We start from the raw sequence: 8625 nt of genomic DNA on the forward strand, positions 1-8625 counted from the left end.
GACGGTAAAATTTATGTTACGTGTTTTTAACACAGTTAAAAATAAAACATTATTTTAAGAAAAAGAAAAGGAAAACCTAAATGAAACCTCACTGCCCAGATTAACCTTATACTAATGACCAAGCTCTATGCTTATACAGTCTGATGGTTTCCCATGCCTGTAAGGTCCAAACCTTTTAGAACAGCACCGGTAGTCAACAAATGTTTAATGTCAGGCAGATCACGTCACTCTTCTGCTGAGAATCGTCCAGAGGTCTTCAAAGGACTGGCATTGTCTCCCCAGCCTGCATTCCCACTTCTCTGTCCTCATCTCCTTTCACTTTCCTCTCAGTCACTCCACCCCAGCCTCCTGGCTTCCTGACTGTTCCCTGACCCACTGGGCATGTCCTCCCTTTAGGGCCTTTACAATGGGCTGACACCTCTGCCTGGAATTTTCCTCTCTCAGATTCCCACCTGGCTCACTACCTGACCTCCTTCAGGCCTTTGATCAAAAGCTCCCTTTCTGGAAATGCCCTTTCTTAACCATCCTTGGAATTGCACCCCAGTCCATCTCTACCCCAGCACCCACTAACCCGTCCCATCTTTATTTTTCTCCATCGTGCTTACCACCAGGTAATATATATTTTATTTATTTGTTTGGTCTTTGTCTCTTCACTGGAATCTAAGCTCCATAAGGGCTAGTGTTATTTTACTCTTTTATTCACTGCTTTAAAAAAAATCCTCAGCACCTTGAACAGTGCCAACCCATCGTGGACTTCCAATAAATAGTTGTCCAATTAATTAAATGATTGAGTGACCACAGAAAGCACTTGCAATCTAAGATTATTGAATACTTTCTAATTATAATCCAAATCTTTTTCCTGTGACCACTATCCTGGGCTTGGGGGAAAAAAATTGCAGTACAAGCTCTTTTTTGTCTTCACTGCCCAGAATGTAACCTGTACTCAGTAGCAGTTGATTGCTGTTTTTTGGTTGGCACAATCTCATCATTTCCTCTCGGAAATTAAAGCAAAGGTCATGTTGGATAAGCACTCAATTAAGTCTTTAGATGACGGCAATATATAAACAGACGACTTAGTCCGTGTGTGTAGTTAATTCTCACATTACTTTGCAGGTTGCTTTAACACTGTGGTAACATGATTCCTGCTAACTTGCTACCTGTATTCCATTATGAGTCTCAGTGTTTTAGTAAGCCCCCTCCCAACATTTGATTGTGAAAACTTTTCAACAGTATAGGCAAATTGAAAGACTTTACAGTTAATCTCTATATACCTGTCCCCTAGATTCTACTGTTAACATTTTAGCATACTGGTTTAACAATTAACTGTGCATCTATCCATCTCTAATTTGGGGGAGGGGGGCTGGGTACAGTGTACTGCATGGATGACACATGACAAGGTAGGGCTCCTCAGCCCCTCCGTGTCTTCAGGTGTCTGGGATGGAAACTGTGTTTAGGACGGGAGATTCTCAGTGTGTTGGGGAATCCAGGTGGGGCAAGGAACCCCCAACAGCTGAGGGCCTCTCTCTTGCTCTCATGATCTCACTGGGGCTGGTGGTCCAGGGGGCTCTTACTCCTCAGAGGCCCCATGGACTATAAGTCCTACCACTCTGTTGCTGTAGCCAAATTCATTGTCATACCAGGAAATGAGCTTGACAAAGCAGTCATTGAGGGCAATGCCAACCCCGGCACTGAAGTTGGGAGAGTGGGTGTCACTGTTAAAGTTGCAGGGGCCAACCTGGTCCTCAGTGTAACCCAAGGTGCTCTTTAGGGGGACCTCTGCTGTTTGCTTCACCACCTTCTTGATGTCATTTTGGGCTGCTTTCCCTAGATGGCAGGTTTGATCCGTGACCAACATGTTGGGGGTGGAGACACGGAAGACCAGCCTGTGAACTTCCCATTCAGCCCCTGGATGACCTTGCCCACAGCCTTGGCAGTGCCAGTAGGAGCAGGGCAGCCCCACAGCCATCACACCACAGCTGCCCAGAGGGGACGTACGTGGTCTTCTGGGTGGCAGTGATGGCACAGATGGTGTTCACGAGTCCTGGTTTTCCTTAACCCTAGGGCAGTAGTTCTCAACTAGAGATGATCTGGGGCCCTGGGGGACATTTGGCAATATCTGGAGACATTTTTGATTGTCACAAGTTGGGGACGGGTGCTACTGACAGCTAGCAGGAAGAGGACAGTATGCAGTACACATCCTAAAATGCTCAAGACAGCTCCCCTTCCCCCAGCCCTCAGTCCCCACAAAGAGAGCCCAACAAGTCAATAGTGCCAAGGTTAAGAAACCCTACCCTGGGGCATAGTCCTTAAGATTCTCAACTGAAAACTGGAGTGTTAACCATGGCTCCTCCTCTCTGGCAGGTCTTGAACTGCAGTTTTTGTCTCCCCAGGGCTGTAAGCCTGCCAATCCTTTGTTTACCCTTATAGCCTCACAATAGCTACTTTCTGCTTGGCGGTTTTGCCTATTGTCCTGCGTACACACAGTTTACGAATCAGCCTATGTTTTCAGTGGAAAACACAGTGTTGAATGTTGGTATCACCTATGCAGGATCTTGGCCCCTGAATGCCTGCCTGCTTTGGTTGGCTTCTGATACCTTAAAAACCCCGTTGTTTGTTTGCTTATTTATCCATTTTGGTGGTTGTTATTACTGGTTTGCATTTTATCCAGCTTTTATATTTTTTCTTGTTGGCACGGTTATTAGGATCCAAGCTACTCTGTCATAACCAGAATTGTAAGTCTGCTATGCATACATGCGACCGAGTCAGTTTAACTTCATTTTGAAAGTCCTTCAGTTAACAAAATCTCCAGATTATTCTGATCACCAGTTATTTGAATAAAAACATGTTTAGGTTTTATTTTCTGCCCAGATATATGATAGGTGAAAATATTTAAATGATAATATACCTTTCCAATATTTGCTCGGTGTAGAAAATTTAGAAAAAAACAGAAAGGGTAAAGAAGAAAATTTTTAAATATATATTTTCCATCACCCAAAACAGCCATCAACAAAGTGTGTTATTGTTCCTTTCAGTGTTTCCTCTGTACATTCCTAACAATGTTTTATTCAGGACTAACTCATAGGCCTTTATTAATTTATTTTGCATTTTTAAACAGTTTTATTGAAGTATAAGTTATGTACCATAATATTCACTTGCTTTAAGTGTGCAATTCAATGATTTTTAGTAAATTTACAGAGTTGTACAACCATCGCCACAATCCAATTGTAGAACATTTCCATCCCACCAGAAGGAATGTCTATTTACAGTAACTCCTTGTTTTAGTAGGTTGGCATTTCTCCCCTGGTTTAGCCTGTAACTTCTGGTCAACTCTGGTTTTCTGTTTCTCATGAGCTCTTACAGAGGTGCTAAGGGAAGGCAAGAAAGAGGTGGGCATCTTCTGGGAGGGAAAGGCCAGCGACAGACCTGTGTCTGACAGCCAGTGTGGCAGCCATGGAGATGCACTGGTCAGGTCTCCCTTTGGGAGAACACATGGTGGGGAGTGTGGGTGGCTGACAGCCCACAGCTGTGCAAGGTCCCCTGGGCTCCTTCAGCCAATGACTGAGCATGTGGGGGTGATAGAGCCAGCGGATGCAGGACTTCTCTAAGGCAGCATTTGCTGCCAACCCAATCGGAAAATGGGCAGAAGACCTAAATAGACACTTCTCCAAAGAAGATATACAGATGGCCAATAGGCACATGAAAAGATGCTCAACATCACTAACTATTAGAGAAATGCAAATCAAAACTACAATGAAGTACCACCTCATACCAGTCAGAATGGCCATCATTTAAAAGTCTACAAATAATAAATGCTGGCGAGGGTGTGGAGAAAAGGGAACCCTCTTACACTGTTGGTGGGAATGTAAACTGGTGCAGCCACTATGGAGAACAGTATGGAGGTTCCTCAAGAAACTAACAGTAGAGTTACCATATGATCCAGAAATCCCACTCCTGGGCTTATATCCAGACAAAACTATAATTCAAAAAGATACATACACCCCTATGTTCACAGCAGCACTCTTCACAATAGTCAAGACATGGAAACAACCTAAATGTCCATCAACAGATGAATGGATAAAGAAGATGTGGTGTTTATATACAATGGAATACTCAGCCATAAAAAAGAATGAAATAATGCCATTTGCAGCAACATGGATGGATGTGGAGATTATCATACTAAGTGAAGTAAGTCAAAAAGAGAAAGACAAATACCATATGATATCACTTATATGTGGAATCTAAAATGTGACCTAAATGAACCTATCTGTGAAACAGAAACAGACTCACAGACATTGAGAACAGACTTGTGGTTGCCAAGGGGGAGGGGGGTTGGGAAGGGATGGACTGGGAGTTCGGGGTTAGCAGATGCAAACTATTACATACAGAAGGGATAAACAACAAGGTCCTACTATATAGCACAGGGAACTACATTCAATGTCCTGGGATGAACCATAATAGAAAAGAATATAAAAAAGAATGTATATACGTGTATAACTGAGTCATTTTGCTGTATAGCAGAAAGTAAAACAACATTGTAAATCAACTATACTCCAATTTTTTTAAAAATAGGAGGGATATTGTAACATGGAAAGCAGTATGTGACAAGAAAGAAATAAGACTTTTCCTATCGGTGGCCCCTCACACTAGAGCAGATGACTCCTTGGGTCAGGAGTACTTCAAGTGTGGCTGATGTGAGGAAAGCCATAGACCGATCCCTTTAAGACTCACACTAAATTCCATCACCAGCATGGGAACAGTCCTCTCCAGCCAATATGGCAGATGCAAAGTTTAAAAAGCTTGGGTTGGCAAGAATGTGAGTGAAAAATAAATTCCAGCAGAGTCCTGGTGATTGTGTCATTTGTTGACTGACATCTGAAAATCCTTGGCAGTGTTTTAGGGCATATTTTGCTTTAACAAGTAGGGAAGATGCTTTAATTGGTGCCCTTTATTTATAATTTTTGTCATTCATGTCTGTGGAAAATTCCAACATCTTCCACGTTACATCATTTCTGGACATTTGGCAGTGTACCAGACCAGCAACTGTTTCAATAGAGAGAAATCTCTTCCCTCACTCAGCAAACATATTTTACTGCTTGACAGATTGCTCTCCATGAATACTACCTGATAAACCTTAATATGATTTTATAGATTATAGCTATCCCTCTCATAACTGGTTTTTCTATCATCCCATTTTTAAGGGTTAGTCAACATTTAATGAGTGCTCATGGATGTCAAATTCCATATGAAACAGGACTCGGTTTGCTCAAGGGTGATAAGAAACAGATGTGGTCTTTGTACACAGAATGCGTTATTTTTATTTTTTGAAATCAGAATTTAAAAATTAACTTTACCAGGGTGACCTATTTATTTTATTTATTTTCTATTTATTTTAAAATTTATTTTCTATTTATTTATTTTCTTTTCTTTTTTTTTATTGTGGTAAAATATATATAACATAAAATTTGCCATTTTAAACCATGCAGTAGCATTAATTATATTGACAGTGTTGTCCAATCATCACCACCATCTATTCCAAAAACTTTTCATCACTCCAAGCAGAAACTCTGTAATCATTAAACAATAACTTCTCATTTCCCAGGCAGCCACCATTCTACTTTCTGCCTCTATGAATTTGCCTAGTCTAAGTATTTCCTATAAGTGGAATCCTATAATATAAGCTTCTGGCTTATTTCACTGAGCATAATGTTTTCAAGGTTCATCCATTTATGATACATGTTGGATCATGTATCAGGACTTCATTTCTTTTTATGGCTGAATAATATTCCATTGTATGTATATACCATATTTTGCTTATCCATTCATCTGTTGATGGACATTTGGGTTCTTTACATCTTTTGACTATTGTGAATAATGCTGCAATGAACCCTGGCATAGAAGTGTCTGTTTGACTCCCTCCTTTCGATTCTTTACGGTATATGCCTAGAAGTGAAATTGCTGGGTCTTATGGCAATTCTGTGTTTAGCTTTTGAGAAACCATCAAACTGTTTTCCGCAGAAGCTGTACCATTTTACATTCTTACCAGCAATGTACAAGGGCCCCAATGTCTCCACATCCTCACCCATGCTTGTTATTTTCTGTTGCTGTTGTTGTCATTGCCATCCTAGTGAGTGTGAAATAGTATCTCGTTGTGGTTTTGATTTGCATTTCCTTAATGGCTGGTGATGCTGAACATATTTTCATGTGCTTATTAGCCACTTATATAGCTTCTTTGGAGAAATATCTATTCAAATCCTTTGCCCATTTTTTAATTGGCTGTTTTATTGTTGGGTAGTAAGAGTTCATTCTATATTCTGGATACTAGACACCTACCAGATACATGACTTGTAAAAATTTTCTTCAGTTCTGTATGTTTTCTTTTAAATTTCTTGATACTCTCCTTTTATGCATAAATGTCTTTAATTTTGATGAAGTCCAATTTATCTATTTTTTCTTTTGTTGTTTGTGCATTTGATGTGATATCTAAGAACCTGCTGCCTGAGAACCAACTGAATAGCACAGGGAACTCTACTCGATGCTCTGTGGTGACCTAAATGGGAAGGAAATCCAAGGAGGAGGGGATATATGTATATGTGTGGCTGATTCACTTTGCTGTACAGCAGAAACTAACATAACATTGTAAAGCAACTATACTCCAATAAAAAAAAATAAAAGAATCCATTGCTAAATCTGAGGTAATGGAGATTTACTCCTATGTTTTGTTTGAAGAGTTTTATAGTTTTAGATCTTCCATTTAGGCCATTCATCCATTCTGAGTTAATTTTTTTATATGGTGTGAGATAGGAGTCCAGATCTACTCTTTCACACATGGATATCCATTTGTTGGAGCCTATTTTTCTCCCACTGAATGGCCTTCACATTCTTGTTGAAGACCACTTGGCCATAGATGCATATATTTATTTTTGGACTCTGAATTTTATGCCACTGGTCTATGTGTCTATCCTTATGCTAGTACTGCATTGCTTTGGAAATTGTAGCCTTGTAGTGAGTTTTGAAATCAAGAAGTGTGAGTACCCTAACTTCATTCTTTTTCAATATTGTTTTGGCTATTTGAGACCCTTTGCACTTCCATATGAATTTGAGGATTGGCTTTTCAATGTCTGCACAAAAAAAAAAAAGCCACTGGCATTTTGATCAGGATTGCAAGGACTCTGTCAATTTGGGAAGTATTGACATCTTAACAATGTAAGTCCTCCAACCCATGAACACAGCATGTCTTTCCATTTATTTAGGGGTTCTTTCACTTCTTTGAGCAATATTTTGCAGTTTTCAGAGCACAAGTCTTACATCTTCTTGGTTAACTTCATTCCTAAGCATTTTATTCTTTCTGATGCTGTTGTAAATAGAAGTTTAAAAATTCAGCCTTTTTGAGTGGACAGTCTGATGAATTTATAAACAGTAAATTTATACTGTTATGCAAGGCTCATCACAATCTAGTTTTAGAATACATGCATCACCCCAAAAAGTTCCCTTCTGTGTATCTGCAGTCAATCCTTGCTCTCACCTCCTTATCCCAGGCAACCTGTGATCTGTTCTCTGTCTCTATAGTTTTTTATGTTTTAGATATATAAGTAGGTGCTTATATTTATATAAAATGCAACTATAAACAATGCATCATCTGCCTCTCTGTTCCCTTTTTCTCTCTCTTTCACCCAGGACAAAAAACCATCCAGCTTAGGACTCAAAATGAAAAGCTGCTCAACATCACTAATTATTAGAGAAATGCAAATCAAAACTACAATGAGGTATCACCTCACACCAGTCAGAATGGGCATCATCAGAAAATCTACAAACAACAAATGCTGGAGAGGGTGTGGAGAAAAGGGAGCCCTCTTGCACTGTTGGTCGGAATGTAAATTGATACAGCCACTATGGAGAACAGTATGGAGGTTCCTGAAAAAACTAAAAATAGAATTACCATATGATCCAGCAATCCAACTACTGGGCATACACCCAGAGAAAATCATAATTCAAAAAGACACATGCACCCCAATATTCATTGCAGCACTATTTACAATAGCCAGGTCATGGAAGCAACCTAAGTGCCCATCGACAGAAGAATGGATCAAGAAGGTGTGGTACATATACACAGTGGAATATTACTCAGCCATAAAAAGGAACGAAATTGGGTCATTTGTAGAGACATGGATGGATCTAGAGACTGTCATACAGAGTGACATAAGTGAGAAAGAGAAAAATAAATATCGTATATTAACGCATGTATGTGGAACCTAGAAAAATGGTACAGATGAACTGGTTTGCAGGGCAGAAGTTGAGACACAGATGTAGAGAATAAATGTATGGACACCAAGTGGGGAAAACCGCAGTGGGGTGGGGATGGTGGTGTGCTGAATTGGGCGATTGGGATTGACATGTATACACTGATGTGTATAAAATTGATGACTGATAAGAACCTGCATTATAAACAAACAAACAAAAAACAACAACTAATACTAAACTTTCTTTGGGTTATTTTATGGAAATATGTTAATATAAATGTTTCAGATATTACATGAAATTTCTAAAAATCTTAAAAAAAAAGGGGGGGGGGGCTTCCCTGGTGGCGCAGTGGTTGAGAGTCCGCCTGCCGATGCAGGGGACACGGGT

At 39.9% G+C, this 8625-nt stretch overlaps 1 pseudogene; it reads right to left on the reverse strand.

Moving 5' to 3' along the window:
* Window positions 1–1567: 1567 nt before the first annotated feature.
* LOC101318273 (glyceraldehyde-3-phosphate dehydrogenase-like) lies at window positions 1568–6083 on the reverse strand (annotated as a pseudogene).
* Window positions 6084–8625: the final 2542 nt, after the last annotated feature.

The sequence above is a fragment of the Tursiops truncatus genome, chromosome 10, assembly GCF_011762595.2.
Source record: "Tursiops truncatus isolate mTurTru1 chromosome 10, mTurTru1.mat.Y, whole genome shotgun sequence".
Lineage (NCBI taxonomy): Eukaryota > Metazoa > Chordata > Mammalia > Artiodactyla > Delphinidae > Tursiops > Tursiops truncatus.